Source organism: Pezoporus occidentalis, unplaced genomic scaffold, assembly GCF_034315485.1.
Source record: "Pezoporus occidentalis ecotype Australia unplaced genomic scaffold, CSIRO_AGI_Poc_V1 ctg18, whole genome shotgun sequence".
NCBI lineage: Eukaryota > Metazoa > Chordata > Aves > Psittaciformes > Psittacidae > Pezoporus > Pezoporus occidentalis.
This window is the reverse complement of record NW_026913640.1, coordinates 7,205,566-7,222,838: the sequence shown is the minus strand read 5'-3', so window position 1 is coordinate 7,222,838 and position 17,273 is coordinate 7,205,566. Positions and strand designations below refer to the sequence as shown.

The 17,273-nt window shown below is 45.6% G+C and overlaps 1 long non-coding RNA gene across 1 annotated transcript; it reads left to right on the top strand.

Moving 5' to 3' along the window:
- Positions 1-12,286: 12,286 nt before the first annotated feature.
- Positions 12,287-16,405, top strand: LOC134161797 (uncharacterized). The gene is made up of 4 exons (XR_009964089.1): positions 12,287-12,346; positions 13,135-13,197; positions 13,710-13,851; positions 14,030-16,405. It is a non-coding gene; the product is annotated as an uncharacterized LOC134161797 (long non-coding RNA).
- Positions 16,406-17,273: the final 868 nt, after the last annotated feature.

The window sequence follows — 17,273 nt, the reverse complement described above, 5'->3', positions numbered from 1 at the left end:
AGTGCTGATGAAGACCCAGAAGTCCGTGTGCTACCAGGAGCATCCTGAGTTTGGCTTCTCTTTTCCAAGTTGGCACAAGTACCTGTTAGCACTTACACATTTTGAAATTTAGCTCCATATTTACTTCACATTCATATTCCTGTTCATGTGATCAGTTCTGCCTAAAGCAGAACTCAGAAGAATTGGGGAACTCAGATACAAGCTTTAACAGAAACAAAGACTGGACCATTTAAAGCATTTCTAAGATTTTTTGTTCCCTCACCTTAGTCACCCATGTTATCCTGTCAGGCTGCCCTCCAAGAAAAACAAGAAACCTTTCTTTTGAGAGCTCTTCCAATCTTGCCAGTCCTGCTGCTTTGAGCTCCATGTGTTAGTGCATAGTGCTGTCGCACCCCAGGGTCCAGCAGCCCACTGCCAGAAACATGTCCTTCTGACCCCTGCCAGTCTTCATTTAAAATGCAGCACATCACAAGAGCTTCAGGAGTGGCTGAAAGTGTGAGATTAGGGATTTCTAGGGACTCAGAAGCTCTCTTGTCGCTCTGCAGTCCTTGGCTGCACAGAAGATGCACTAGAAATAGCTTGTCTACAGGGTAACCCCTGCAGAGGCAGGGGAAAACAACTACTGACAGGAGGAAAACACAGTGCTATTGCAGCCTTGAACAGACAGAGGAGTCCTCCTTAGAGAATTTTAGGACCTCCTTAGGACCTTACTATGACTCTGCTGCTTTGGGTTAAGAAAAGTAAAAACAACCAAAAACCTGTTTTCCTGCCAAGGAGCTGAGGCTGACTTCTGTCATGTTGAAGGTTAAAGTAACATTGCAAACACTAAGAGGCATGTGCAGCATTGTATAAAAGGATACATTAAACTTCCAAGGAAAATAGGCCTGCTTCATGTTAAAGTACATCTGATAGTAAGTGAAATTATTTGTGTTATCACAAGCAGTTTACTGGAGGAGGCCAACATCCTTATGTTTAAAGTCCTGGTCATGGAAGGTTGAGAGGTACTGAGCACAAGTAAGCAACAAAACTGGCACTACAGTATTGCTTTTTGTGGCACAGAGATCAGGGAAAACACATTTTTCTGATCATCACATCTCAGCTTTACTGAACTTCACCACAGTCACAGTAAGAAATCCTCTCTGAGTCCAAGTAAACAAAAGGAGATTGTAACCAGGCAGAGTAGACTGTTAAGCCAGGAAAATATGCGGTGCCAGTCTCCAAAATATTGCCCCACTGGATAAGCTCCTGCAGCATAGTGATCTCACACAGCTGTCATGTTGCTCCTAAACTTAGCTGCTGAAAGCATTGGCTCCAACACTGTGGCAGCTGAGAATGACACCTTATTTCCCAAGCAGGGCACACATGTTGGCTGCAACTGCCAGGGGCTGTGCTGGCCACAGAGGTCACTAGGGTGGCATCAGCCCTGCTTGCCAATATCAGACCCTGAAAGCAGAAAAATATCTGTATCGGGGGTAGGGAATGAAGCCATGGATGACATAGGAAGCATCCCAAGGATAGGAGGCAATGAAGGACAGGACATTGAAAAGAAAACGCTTTAGAAGTATTTTCTCACAAAGAGCTCAATTCCTTTTAAAGCAGCAGGCATGAAGAGTCCTCACTTGAAATTCTTTTCCTAAAGTGAAAAAATAGATTGGGAAGAGAACTGCTAGCATTATTAGCAATCTTCTTACGGAAGAATGTTAGCTGAGGGCAGCCCTGTCTCTGGAAACTGAGCCTGAAAGAGCAGCTGGGCTTCCCACATGGGAAGCAGGTGAAGGGCAATTTCCCCTCCAGGGATTTTTTAAAACAAAGACACAAATAAGTATTTGATTGATGCATTCACCATCCCAGCTGTGAAAATCAAGTAAAATTAGAAGGCTCATTGCTTCTGCTGAGTTAACTCAGACAGAGACCGCGTCCCAAACCGTGGCTGTTCAGGTCTCTGGGTGCAGGGAGTGCCAGAGCCTGCTGCTGCCGGGGGAGGGAGGACAGCATTCCACCTGCGTGAGGTGTGAGCAGGTAGAAGATCTGCTTAGCCCGGTGGCAAAACTTAAGGAGGAGGTTGAGACACTGAGGACTATCAGGGAGTGTGAAAGGGAGATTGACTGGTGGAGTAACTCCCTGGCGTGCCGGTCGGAATGGTTCCAGGGAGATACCCCCCAAAAGGGGAAGGACCCCCTGCCTTCTCACACAGAGGGGGATGGCCCGAGACAGCCCCTGCCCTGTAGCTGTTGCGCAGAGGTAGGGGACCAAAAAGACGACGAGGGTTGGAAGAGAGTTCCAGTTCGGCGTCAGTGGGAAACCCTCCCCCTTTCCTGCCCTGCTTCCCCAGGTGTCCCTCCGTAATAGGTTCGAGGCCCTGGATCTTGAAGGAGAGGTAGGTGAGGATGTGGGGCAAGGCCAGCCCACAAGGCCTCATAGGAAAAGGCGGTCGACTTTGCACCTCAAGACTGCCTCTGTTAAGAAAGAAAGAAGGGTCATTGTAGTAGGGGATTCCCTTCTGAGAGGAACAGAGGGCCCGATATGCAGAGTTGACCCTCATCATAGGGAAGTGTGTAGTCTGCCTGGAGCCCGGATCAGGGATATCACCAGGGCGCTCCCCAACCTGGTGCACCCGACAGACTACTACCCGCTGCTGGTCTTCCAGACAGGTGGGGAGGAAGCTGCTTCCCGCAGTCTGAGGGGGATGAAGAAAGACTACAGGGCCTTGGGGCGGATGGTGAAAGAGTCTGGGGCTCGAGTGATCTTCTCCTCACTCCTTCCATCTTCCACTGATGATGTGGGAAGGAATGGGAAGATTCAGTTCATGAACGATGGGCTTCAAGACTGGTGCTACAGGCAGGGCTTTGGATTCTTTGATAACAACTGGTTTTATAGGGCACCATTCTGGACAACGACAAGTGAGAAAGGTTTATCTCACAGAGGCAAAAGGATGCTGGGGCATGAATTAGCAGGGCTCATTTGGAGAGCTTTAAACTAGATTCGAAGGGGGATGGGGTTGTAGCTGGGCTTGCCCCAGTGGGGCAGCACTCCAGAATTAATGAAGACTGGGAGGCCTCCTATAATCCTAGGGTGAAATCGGTGTGCTCAGCTCGCTCCCTGAAATGTCTGTACACCAATGCGCGCAGCATGGGAAATAAGCAGGAGGAGTTGGAAACCTGTGTTAAGTCAGGAGACTGTGATCTGGTGGCAATTACAGAGACGTGGTGGGACAGCTCACATGACTGGAATATAGTCATGGAGGGCTATGTCCTTTTCAGGAAAGACAGGTCAGCCAGGCGGGGTGGTGGGGTTGCTCTTTATGTGTGGGAGCAGCTACAATGCACTGACTTCTGTCCAGGGACAGATGACGAGCGAGTTGAGAGTCTGTGGGTGAGAATTAAGGGGCAGGCTGGCAGGGGGGATACTGTTGTAGGTGTCTGCTACAGACCACCGGATCAGGGTGAGGAAGTTGACGAGGCCTTCTACAGGCAGCTGAGAGCGGCCTCACAGTCACAGGCCGTGGTCGTCGTGGGGGATTTTAACTTCCCTGATGTTTGCTGGAAGGACCACTCGGCAACCCAGCCGCAGTCCAGGAGGTTCCTCCAGTGTGTGGATGATAACTTCCTCCTGCAAATGGTGGATGAGCCGACCAGGAGAGGAGCGCTGCTGGATCTCATCCTCACTAACAAGGAGGATCTGGTTGAAGCAGTAAGGGTTGAGGGCTGCCTTGGTTGCAGCGACCACGAGATGGTGAGTTCAGGATCTTGTGTGGTAGGACTAGTAGAATACCAAGTAGAATTGCAACCCTGGACTTTAGCAGGGCAAACTTTGGCCTTTTCAAGCAATTGCTAGGGGAAATCCCATGGGCAAGGCTGCTTGAAGGTAAAGGGGCCCAAGATAGTTGGTTGACATTCAAGGACTGCTTTTTCCGTGCTCAAGATCGGAGCATCCCGACACGTAGGAAGTCAAGGAAGAGGGCCAAGAGACCTGCGTGGCTAAATAGGGAATTGCTGGGTATGCTCAAGTGGAAGAGGAGAGTTTACAGGTCATGGAAGGAGGGGCTGACCACTTGGGAGGAATATAAGGCTGCTGCTAGAGGATGTAGGAAGGCAGCTAGGAGGACTAAGGCCTCCTTAGAATTAAACCTGGCGAGAAGGGTCAAGGACAGCAAAAAGAGCTTTTTCAAATACATGGCAGACAAAACTAACACCAGAGGCAATGTAGGCCCACTGATGAACGGGATGGGTGCCCTGGTGACAGAAGATACAGAGATGGCAGAGTTACTGAATGCCTTCTTTGTCTCTGTCTACTCTGCTGCAGGCAGTCCTGAAGAGCCCTGTACCCCTGAGACCTTAGATGAAGTCAGGTCAACGGAGCGGTTTGCCTTAGTCGATGAGGAATGGGTTAGAGACCAGTTGAGCAATCTGGACATCCGTAAATCCATGGGTCCAGATGGGATGCACCCGCGGGTGCTGAGGGAACTGGCGGAAGTCATTGCTAGACCACTCTCCATCATCTTTACCAAGTCTTGGGAAACGGGAGAGGTGCCTGAGGACTGGAGGAAAGCAAATGTCACTCCAGTCTTCAAAAAGGGCAAGAAGGAGGACCCGGGTAACTATAGGCCGGTCAGCCTCACCTCCGTCCCTGGGAAAGTGATGGAACACCTTATCCTTGGTGCAATCTTAAGGCATATCAAGGATAAGAGGCTTATGAGGGGCAGTCAACATGGCTTCACCAGTGGGAAATCATGTTTGACCAATCTCTTAGCCTTTTATGAGGAAATAACACGGTGGATGGATGATGGCAGAGCGGTGGACGTGGTCTACCTTGACTTCAGCAAAGCATTTGACACAGTCTCCCACAGCATCCTCACAGCTAAATTGAGGAAGTGTGGTCTGGATGATCAGGTAGTGAGGTGGACTGCGAACTGGCTGAAGGAGAGAAGCCAGAGAGTTGTAGTCTATGGGGCTGAGTCTAGTTGGAGGCCTGTAACTAGTGGAGTGCCTCAAGGGTCAGTACTGGGACCGGTATTATTTAATATATTCATCAACGATTTAGATGAGGGAATTGAGTGTACTACCAGCAAGTTTGCTGATGACGCTAAGCTGGGAGGAGTGGCTGACACGCCAGAAGGCTGTGCTGCCATCCAGCGAGACCTGGACAGGCTGGAGAGTTGGGCAGGGAATAACTTGATGAAATATAACAAGGGAAAGTGTAGAGTCCTGCATCTGGGCAGGAACAAGCCCAGGTTCCAGTATAGGTTGGGGAACGACCTGCTAGAGAGCAGTGTAGGGGAGAGGGACCTGGGGGTCCTAGTGGACGACAGGATGACCATGAGCCAACACTGTGCCCTTGTGGCTAAGAAGGCCAATGGCATCCTGGGGTGTATTAGAAGGGGGGTGGTTAGTAGGTCGAGAGAGGTCCTCCTTCCCCTCTACTCTGCCCTGGGGAGACTGCATCTGGAATACTGTGTCCAGTTCTGGGCCCCTCAGTTCAAGAAGGACAGGGAGCTGCTGGAGAGAGTCCAGCGCAGGGCAACAAAGATGATTAAGGGAGTGGAGCATCTCCCTTATGAGGAAAGACTGAGGGAGCTGGGTCTCTATAGTTTGGAGAAGAGGAGACTGAGGGGTGACCTTATAAGTGTCTATAAATATATAAAGGGAGTGTCACAAGGACGGAGCCAGGCTCCACTCAGTGGCAAACAATGATAGGACAAGGGGTAATGGGTACAAACTGGAACACAAGAGGTTCCACTTAAACTTGAGAAGAAACTTCTTCTCAGTGAGGGTGACGGAACACTGGAACAGGCTGCCCAGGGAGGTTGTGGAGTCTCCTCCCCTGGAGACATTCAAAACCTGCCTGGACACATTCCTGGGTAACATTATCTAGGTGTTCCTGCTCCGGCAGTGGAATTGGACTAGATGATCTTTCGAGGTCCCTTCCAATCTCTAGCATACTGTGATACTGTGTGAGTTTGGTATCACTTCTATTGGTGCTAACATGGGTCAAATGAAGCCAGCTACTCAAATGGGTCACTCACAAGGCTGATGCCTTATAAGGCTCACCCACCCCCTCCCTCAGCCAGAACCATTCTTCTTACTTCTCTGCTTCTTTTGTTTCACCTCTCTCTTCCCCAAATGGGACATCTCCTCTCACACAGCGCTCCCAATGTTGGCAGCCTCTGCATGATGCCCACAGAGGGAAAAGCATAAAATCACATCCATTGCTGCCCCTCCAGTGCTCATCACCCTGCAGCACAGTGACCAGACCACTGCACATGGAGAGAGTTGGGCTCCCACCAGACAGCGCTGCGCTGAAACCAGCCAAAAACACACATTATCACTCATCCCTGCAACACACTGTGGCACTGCAATACTGAGCAAATGGCTTTATCATCCACATTCAGCCTATAGCCATCACCAAAAGGAGGGGAGCTGAAATATTCCTCAAATAATACTGTTTTGCATTTAGGTAACAGACCCAGTCAGAAGTTATAAGGAAGCTCTGACTACTTCAGCTTTGTGGAAAATCTCAAAAGAGGTGATCCAACCATTAGGAGAAATATGAAACAAAATTCAGAATTTTAACCACAGGTGTTTTTTTTTTTTGTAGAGAGTGCCCTAATTCCTTGTCAATTTGATTAAAATTTTCCAGGCAGTGCAAGATCACACCCCTCAGCTGTTGGAGGAAAACTGGCAATTTCCTTTTTAGTCCATCTCCCCAGCCCCTGTCATTCCCAACCTCAAATTAAAGGGGGTAAAAATGAAGCTTGGCCATAAAATCTTCCTGCAAATACATCTGTTAGTGACCTGCACTGTGATACAGCACAGATTAAGCTCTTTAAAGTCAATGAATGTTCAACAGATAGCTAATTAGTGACATACTAAGATAAGATGAATTGTTAACAATCTGAATTAATTTCTTAAAATATCAGCAATAGTGAGAGGGGGTTTATTGTGTTATGTTAAATACCTGGAACTTCATTAGCTGGATCTTGTAGTGAGATCATTGTAATACTTAGAACAGCAAACACTTCAGCACAGCCCATTGCAGCTGCCCAGAGTGACTCAAATGTGATTTGAAGGTGCTGCAGGGAAAAAAAAAAGAAGAAAGATTGGAAAGAGGTGATCTAACTGAAGTGTCCAGTACTGTGAGTGCCAAGATTCCCAAGTTTGATTCTTTAAGTTAAAATAGTGATTTCTCTATTTTGTGATTGATCATATCTATGGTAGACCTCTTGTTAACCTTGACAAAAAAGACAGAAATGTTAAAAGCTAACATTTCTAAGACTGTGATTAAGGATTATTAAAATACCATCTTTCCCAGGCTATTAGTGCCATAACAATTAGAATGCCAACAAGGCCAGGCTATTAGTGTTTGGGTGATTAAAATACCAGCCTGGTCTTCTAGGGCCAGAATGATTAGTATATTGCCAGGACAGGCTATTAGTGTCAGCACCACCAATTGTGTAGAATATTTTAGCCCTTTCAGAATTTAATTTAGGCTCAGATTAGTTTGACATGCTGCTTTTTCATGAACTATAATTTTCATCATTGAAGTATATATATGCATATTTCTGATATTCATGGATGCATAAGAAAAACATATTTTGACGCATTTGTACCACACTGATAATAGAAAACTTAGCATGTCATCTGGGTAGGAGGAGTCATGAAAAGACTGGATTATCAATTAAGAATTCCAAGCAGGATAAAAAAATACAATGATGAAACCTATTCGCCCCCTAACTAAAATATAAATGCCAGCTCTGTCAGTCCATGGCACACAGCCTGGCCAGAGCTGTGCAGCCTGACTGACCCAGTTTGCTCAGGGTCATATTAACTACTGCAGCACACAACAGCCCTCCCTGATTCCTTTAGGCAGCTGGGGAATAGCTGATGTGGAGAGCTGGCTTTGGTGCTCAGATTCTGGAGATGGGCTTTTCCTATGATTAATACTGCCAAAACTGATGGAGGAGCAAAACTCTATATTAGGGGCAAAAAGGCCATGGAAGATACACTCATAAAGACCTCAGCTCAGGCTCCTAACAAGACAGCACCATGAAGAACCAGCTTTGTAGAAGCAGATACTTCCAGGAGGCTGAAGTCATGTCGTAGCAGTGACAGTATGGCTGTAGTGTTTAGACCATGAGTGTGCAACTCAGAGTTGCATCTACGCTGCTTCTTAGGAACAGTATATGGTTCATATATACACATAGATTTATAGTATGTACTATATACATAGTCATATATGAAATTGACCACTTAAGGTTCTCCTGGGTTTAGCAGTAGCAGTCATTTTTCTCCTTCTTAGTAGCTGGGGCAGTGCTGTGGTTTTGACTTTCGGCCTGGGAACAGCGCTGATAACACCGATGTTTTTAGTTACTGCTCAGTAATGTTTAGTCTGACCAAGGACTTTCTGAGCCTCATGCTCTGCCAAGGGGGGGGGGGAAGCCAGGAGGAAGCAGAGACAGGACACCTGACCCAAACTAACCAAGAGGTATTCCATGCCACAGCACATCATGCCCAGGATGTAGAACTGGGGGCAGTTACCCAGAAGGGCTAGATCACTGCTTGGATCGGCTGGGTATCAATCAGTGACTGGTGAGCGGTTGTATTATCTTCCCTTGTTATTTCCCTTATCATTATTATTACTGGTGGTAGCAGCAGGGATTTGTGTTATACCTTAGTTACTAAACTGTCCTTATCTCAACCTGTGGGAGTTACATTCTTTTGATTCTCCTCCCCATCCCTCTGGGAGCGGGGGGGGGTGGAGAAAGGGGGGGTGTGTGACAGAGCGGCTGCATGGTTCTGAGTTACAGTTGGGCTTAAACCACGACAGTTCTTTTTTGGCGCCCAACGTGGTGCATGAAGGGTTGAGATAACGACAGACCTGACCAGAGCATGTCTAATCGTCTTTGTGATAAGCATTCATTTATTTGGATTAATAGTCGCTCATCACAATGCTGATTTGTTAGCTCTCAATGTTTTTGCTCTTGATCTCACAGTTTCAGCATGTCGCACCTTACTTTACAGCCGGTATTTCCTGTGTTAGTGTTTATCAGCTGAGGGCCTTGGGCTAAGGTTCTTGTTTCATTGTACTTTATGGTAATGACTTGTAATACAGTAGAATTATTGATCATGAGACTGATCTGGCTTGCATTCCCAGTGTGGTCACTACCTCTGCACTTTGGGAGGTATATAATAGAAGTGTATAGCAATTACACATCTTTTTTCCCCTTCTCAGGTGATCAGCCTATGAGGGAGATATTCCCACACACTGTAGTGATGATTACAGCAGCTACGCAAGCTCTGACTGCAACAGATAATGCAGCTACTCCAACTCCAAGCACAGCAGCTCCACCAGCCCCAGTGACAAGTACAGCAGCATCGTTTGAGAGTTCTGAAGGTTTTGAATGGCCTTTGGGTACCCTTGAGACCTGCCTGCTGATTGTGATGGGGATCAGCATGTTGGCACACATACAGAGCATGTTTACCCATGACTATTTTATGTGATCTCGAAAGTTAAGCAAAGTTGTGTTTGGGTCTTGTCTGGGGTTAGACGACGACGCAGAGGGACCAAGAGGTTTTCCCCAAGCCTGGACAGTCATGAGGGGCAGGGTGTGTGGGACAGTATGGGCAAGTATCTAGTCCACTGGGCCCCTCCAGTGCTTTGGAAGCGTCGGAGATGGAAGGCAGCTCTATGGAGTCCCCAGCAACAAGTTGCAGAAACTGCTGAAGGGAAGGGTGAATTATTTTGAGCCTGGTGGGCCCATGGCACTTCAGGCCATCAGGGCAGAGATGCAACATAGAGATGGACTCATGATCAAGGGGTGGACTTAGCAATGGACACTATTGCCCTAGTTATTCATAAGTGTGAACACTGCACAGAGCCTCTCCTGCTCTGAAGGACTGTTACAAGAGATGGAGCCCGATGTCATGGACTGGATGGACTGAGAAGCTTTATAGGGATTGGTCCATGCATTAAGGAATATCTCTCTCTCTCTCTCTCTGTGGATGTATATATATGTGTATATGTATATATATATGATAAGAGTGATGGTATATTGAAAATGTGAGATCTGAGCATGACGTGAATGGTGTGGAATAAGGGGTAGATACTGTCCTGGGTTCAGCAGTAGCAGTCATTTTTCTCCTTCTTAGTAGCTGGGGCAGTGCTGTGGTTTTGACTTTCAGCCTGGGAACAGAACAGATAACACTGATGTTTTTAGTTGCTGCTCAATAATGTTTAGTCTGACCAAGGACTTTGTGAGCCTCATGCTCTGCCAGGGAGGAGGGGAAGCCAGGAGGAAGCAGAGACAGGACACCTGACCCAAACTGACCAAAGAGGTATTCCATGCCACAGCACGTCATGCCCAGGATGTAGAACTGGGGGCAGTTACCCGGAAAGGCTAGATCACTGCTCAGGTCTGGCTGGGTATCGATCAGTGAGTGGTGAGCGGTTGCATTGTCTTCCCTTGTTATTTCCCTTATCATTATTATTGTTGGTGGCAGCAGCAGTGGTTTGTGTTATACCTTAGTTACTGGACTGTTCTTATCTCAACCTGTGGGAGTTACATTCTCTCAATTCTCCTCACCACCCTTCCAGGAGCAGGGGGGAGAAAGGGGAGGAGTGAGAGAGCGGCTGAGAGAAAGATGAAAAGACCCATATGTGTAACAATTTACAGACACCTCAACAGATATAAGTAAAGTTATGGAAAACATTTCAGGGACCTCTCATCTTTCTCGCTTATACCTGCTCACTGTGGACCATGACAGAAGAGAAGAGCCAGCTGTGAGAAATGGCAGGTGTTAAACTGGGTTTTAAAGACAGACTGGTAGCATGAGTCAGACTGCGGTGTCAACAAGCCTGCACCTTGCCTCCATCCTGCAGTCAGATAAAGGATTATTAATTATTATAATAATAATAATAAAATTACATGTGAAACATTCATCTAATATATATTATGTATATATTCTATATAAATATAAGGTAATTTTATGTATTTTATTTATAGGTATGTTTCAAAAATTTGTAAAATAATTTGATAATCATAATCATTACCGTAAAGGTTGATGATTGATAGCCATTATCTGCTGGTATGGTACAGCCATGAAGAAGGAAAGTGTGACCTACAGGAGACAGAAAATGGGAAGTTATTAGTTAGTGAGAGCTATTTGCAAGATTGTACGTGATTCTGATTTAATCCTGCTTAAGTGGGATGCTAAGAAAATGCAGAGAACAAATTCAGGGAAGCCCTGGCAATACAGTTAGAAGACAGCATTCACCTTGAAAGAAGAGATTAAAGCTACTTAATTTGTTTATCAAAGGAAGGTAAAGAAGAAAGATGACCAATCATTAGTAATACCCTTGGATATCCAGGAAGCAGAAGGTAGTTTAAGCTGCTGGACAGTATTAATTTCTCATTCAGAAATGCTCTACTCCTTTTTGCATGCATTTTTATCCTTTTTTATGTGGCCATTCAACATTTCATTTTCGGGCGGGGGGGGAGGGGGTTGACAGAAATTTATCCTTGAGCATAATTTAAGAAGTATTTCCTTCTCAAACAATTTTCCTTAATCAGTTTTCATAAAATTCTTGATAAACAGTTTTGCATTTTATCTCCCATTTCACCTCTGTCATGAACCAGTACACTAGTCTCACTTTCAGACAACTCACTCCTGGACAAAATCTTGTTCATCTTCCTTTATATGCTTTTTGTCATCCCTGTAAATATATGGATTCCCTTCATGCCTGTGCATTTTGTCAGCCACCCTAATTTTCTGCATCTAACAGGAGTCCTTTGGAAGCTAACGGGAATCTCCTCAGAGAGTATTAATTCATCTAAGCCTCAGCTTCTTTCTGCGTAACATCTAACTGCCAGCATTGCACTTCCAAACATCTGTTTAGGTTATCATAGGCTTGTATCAGAAGTCTGACATGCCTGTCTTTGGTGTAGCCCCTCCTGAATCAAGGCTGCCATCAGCTGCAATGCCAGCATGCTTGGAAACTCTTTCGTGCACAGCTCTGTCAATGCCCATGAGCACTCACACAACCCAAAAGCCTGCCAAAAGATAGGGGAGTTGTTGTTGAATGGCCGGGACATGTATTATTCAAAATGCCAGGAACAGTGCTGGAAATCATGAAGAGTGATGCTGTTCTGTAGCACAAAGAGGATAACATGTCCTCAGTTTTGGTGATAATGATTTTTCAGCATTCTTGTAAGTAACTTCAGATTTATTAGTATTCTCATTTTTAGCTTTCTCACCATCCCTGGGTTTGGATCTACGTCATTGTGCCACTGTTCAGGCTTGCCAGTTCCTCCTTCAAGATCTCCATCAGAGCTAATGGACAACACGTTTTGGTGGACTTACATACTATACTCACACTGGATGTTTGAGCAGACACAGCTCAACTTTCCTGTGCTCTGAACCAAAAGCCATTTAGCTGTGATTAGCACAATCCTGATCCCAAGCTATTAAACTCTGCTGAGAGGCAAAGTGTATTAGCTTAGGCTGAATGCCACAAAAACACTTGGAGCAGGGAAAGAGTGAGCTCATGCTCCTCTGCAAAAAACCCCGTAGCATTGCCTACATGCATGGATCTATTTCTAATCCAACTTTGCAGACGACATCGGTTTGAGTGGATTAGTGAATACACTTGAGAGCAGGCCATTCAAAGGGACCTAGGCAGGCTGGAGGAATGGTCCAACCTCATGAAATTCAAGGACAAATGCAAAGTCCTGTGCCTGGAAAGGAAGGGTTGGCGCTAGTACAGGCTGATTCTTTCCTTCTTGGGTCAGTCTTATGGAGAAAGCCCTGGAGGTTGGTGAGCAGCATGAGCCATCATTGACCCTGGCAGCAGCAAAGGCCAACAGCATTTGGGGCTGCATGAACAGGGGCAGAGCCAGAGACCACAGAAATGATTATCCCTTTCTACTCAGCACTCATTAGACCACATCTAGATTACTTCAAAAAAATCTGGGGCCTCAAGTACAGGAGAAACATTGACTAAAGGGATTGAGTTCAGCAGAGGCCACCAAACTAGTGGTGCCTGGAGCACTAGCCCTGTGAGGAGGGGCTGGGGAATGGGCTTGTTCAGCCTGGCCAGATAGAGCTTCATGGACCTAACAGCAGCTCCCACTGCCAACAGTCCCTGAGGAGAAGGATCCAGGCTGTTCACATCAGTGCAGGACAGGAAGATGAGAAACAGCAGGTATATGTTCAAAGAGGAGAGACTAAAACTGATGCACTGGTTTGGGCTGGGATAGAGTTAACATTTCTTCATAGTAGCTTGTATGTGGCTATGCTTTGGGTTTGTGCTGAGAACAGTGCTGGTAACACAGGGATGTTTTAGTTACTGCTGAGCAGTGCTTTCACAGAGCCAAGGCCTTTTCTGCTCCTCACACCGCAACATCAGCAAGTGGGCTGGGGGTGCACAAGAAGCTGGAAGAGGACACAGCCGTGACAGCTGACCCCAACTGACCAAAGCAATGTCCCACAGCATATGTCATCGTGCTCAGCAGTTAAACTGGGGATGGAGATTGCCCAGGAGGCCACTGTTCAGAGACTGGCTGGGCATCAGTTGGTTGGTGCTGAGTGGTTGTTTTCACTTGCTTCACTTCATTTTGGTGTTTTTTTTCCCTCACAGTTTAAAAAAGAATATATTTTTCATTATTAAACTGGTTTTATCTTAGCCTACATTTCTTTCTCACTTTTACCTTTCAGATTCTTTCCCCCATCCCACTGGGGGTAAGTGAGCAAGTGCCTGTGTGGTGCTCATTTGACAGCCAGGGTTAAAACGCAACAACTGAATAGAAGTTTTCCCTCCATGAGGACACCCAAGCAGAAGCCCAGGCTGCCCAGAGAGGTGTGCTTTCTGTCTTCAGAGGTCTTCCAGCCCTGTTTTTCAAACTCAAAGGTAACTTTCTTCTGAGGGGAGAAAAAAAAAAACAGAATGCAGTGAAGAAAACAAAATACAGTAAATTATATATGCATAAAATCACCTTTTTGTTTTCTTTTTTTTTTTCCTAATTCCACAAAACTAGTATTACAGGCAGAGAGAAAGAATTGCAGCATGGCTGCCTGAGGGAGGATGAAAGAGCATGTCCCTCACACTGGGATGGAAAAACCCTTCTGTTGGGTCTGCGTGTCACCGAAAGGACTGAATAGATGGACAGTGAAGATAGGCACCAGTAACTCAGAAAAGTATGAGCTTTCACGCAGTAAGTTTTAAATGTAGCTAGGTGCCCGGCGCTGGCAACACTTTCGATTTCTTCTTGCTAATTCGCGCTTGATGCCCCTGCTCATTCCCACGCGGCTTCTCCCGCAGGCAGAGCTTTACTGTGGGCGCCAGGGAGCGCAGGACCAGGGGTTGCTCCCCGGTCTCCACCACGAGAGGTCCCCCCAGTCCCGCAAGCCGCGGCTCCTCTGGGCTGTTGAGCGAGCCGCTCAGTCAGACTCGGGTGCCTAAAATTGACCTTGAAATTAACTGTGAGACATGATTTATTATCTCACCTCACTGAATGCATTCTCAGAATGAATGCAGAAAGCGGAGTCTGCTCGTAGCCTGTCCACCAAAGTGTGCAGTTGTGTTTGGAGTTTTTTTCCATGAGAAAATACTTACAATAACAGTATTGCAAATTCCTGTCTCGTTGCCTCATCTTTGTGGTTATATATCCCTGTGTTTCAAAGACTGAAATTGTTCTTTTAATAGACTGCAAGTTGAACATAACAGAGGTAGAAGTAGAAAAAATGGCATTGACCAAATGCTCGGGGTAACTCAGAAAAAAATATCCCATCTCTGATGAGACCTCAAATAAACCCAGTTACTATCACTTCCCTCCAAAGATACTTTTAAAATTGTAATGGAAGTCAAATGTATTGATGCCGGTGGGGACCCAGAGTGAACAGATGTGACTCTTTTCACACAGTGTTTGCCATATCACTAAAGCATATTCTGAGCTGTGTTTTGGTAGTCATAGAGATGACTTCAGGCATGGGTGTGCTCCTGCCAAATTGTTAGCATGAATCATGATTCATGGTAGTGAAAGCGACACATATCTGTGCAATATTCATCCACATGAAAGGCCAGCGCAGGCAATAGCGTATTAGCAAAACCTAGTGTTAGTTTTGTCAATGCTGCATCTAAGTGGTTGTCACACATCTTTTTTTAAAACAATTTAAAAGTCATATAGGAGGCCAACTTGTTGCAAATTAATCACCACTGCAGAAGGGAATGGCGAGGGACAGGTTGGCCTAGTTTTACAGTTAGAAAGAACCAGGGGCTAAATTTGGTAGGACTGTGCCCTAGCCTTAATCTAACAAAGCATGCATTTAATTTTAAGTTCATAAGCTATTCACTGACATCAGTATGGTTATTCGCATGTTTGAAATTAAGCACTTGTAAAAATGCCATGGAGGATTGGACCTCTCCCTTCAGTGCTCCCAGAGTGTTCACACAATAGTGCCCTTTGTAGTGTCTGAAAATCTGGTTCCTCCACTTCCTTTGCCTGCAGTGATACTGCATAATATGAGAAGCAGGTCTTTTTGGGCCCAGTCCTGCTGTGAACTCCACTTAGGCAGATGTGAAAGCCATAAAGAGTCTTTCTCTTTAGCCCAAGCCTCTTAAACGCTGTCTGCACCAAGTGCAGTGATGAATCCAGGTGCCTGTTGCCCTCTCTCCCCGTCAAGCTGAGTCTCACAGTGGCAAAACTATTTCAGCCTGGTGATTCAAGATCACTGCTGCATCAGGGGAACAGCTTAGCTTCATAAAACTTACACAGTGCCTTGTCATGACAAAATACAGTTTATTTACAGCCTCCAAAATTCTGTGAATTCTGATTAGAACACTGAAAGAACACAGTTCAGTAGACTTAAATGTTTGTTTTCTTAAGCTTCCTAAAAATCTTGCTTCATTCCCAGACAGAAAATGTTCTGTAAGTATATAGTATCGTTAGCAAGTGAAACTGCTAAATTAGCCTGAATGTGAATATTGATGCTTCAGTAACATACCTCAGTGATGTACTGCAATACACAAAGCAGGGTGCATGTATTTGCATGCAGCTAATCATAAATGCATATGCTTTAACACTAGATGACCTGGGGGGAAATGAGGTAACCTTGTAAGTGGCTGATTAGAAAGGAAAAATGTTATCCTGTCATTAACAACTACTGAAGAGGGGAATAAATTTCCAGACCAAAGACATGAACTAAAAGAATTTGAGTTACTTTCTGATGCTAGGTATATCAGGCATTTGGACAGTGGCCATCATTACAAAACTACTGTGTAGTGAGCCAGGACTCATGTTCATTGTGTAACTGTCACCACGAAGGAGTGAGTGAGGAGTGCCCTTCCCAAAAGGCACTAATACAACAGTTTGCATGGGCTCATGTTGGAAATCAGTCATGCAGTAAGTTACAAGCTGTATGAAGTAGCAGCTTTATGTCTTATGGTAGTGCCTTTAGCCATAGCACTGGGTTTTTGTTTTGATGTCAAAGAGACAGGAAAAACTTTTGTGTGCATGTGTATTACTACAGGCATTAAATTCCACTTATAGAAAATAGAAACTGACCCTTAAAAGGGGCTATTGCAGAGATAAGGGCAGATGCCCTGGGTCTAGCTGCTTTGTATTTAAACACTTAAAGTCTGAAAATCGTTAGTATCTATCTAGTGGGTCTTTCTAATGTGAATGGAAAGTGCAATAGTGTATATAATCCAATAGTGTATATAATCCAATCACAGATCGGGGGTTGGAAGCCTAGCCTTTTCTTACCAGTCCTGCAGAAAGAAGTTGAACAAGCCCTTATGTTTACATCAGCTATGAAAAAAGAAAAGCGTATGAAAACTTCATAGGGCACACGTTTCTTGTTATCAAACTACTTATGACCACACATATTTGTATAGAGGGGCTTTTTCTTTTTTTTTTTTTTTTTTTTGTGTTTCAGTGTCTTACCTTATGATGGATGAAGCACTCTATAGACAGATAGGAAAAGCCTCACGCTCACAGGCCCTTGTTCTCATGGGGGACTTCAACCACCCTGACATCTGTTGGAAGGACGGTACGACCCGGCACAAGCAATCCAGGAGGTTCCTCGATTGTGTGGAAGACAACGTCCTTCTGCAAGTAATAGAGGAGCCGACAAGGAGAGGTGCCATGCTTGACCTCGTGCTCACCAACAGGGAAGGGCTCGTTGGAAATGTGACACTCCAGGGCAGCCTTGGATGCAGCGATCATGAGATGGTCGAATTTGAGATCCTCAGGACAGTGAGAAGAGCGTGCAGCAAGCTCA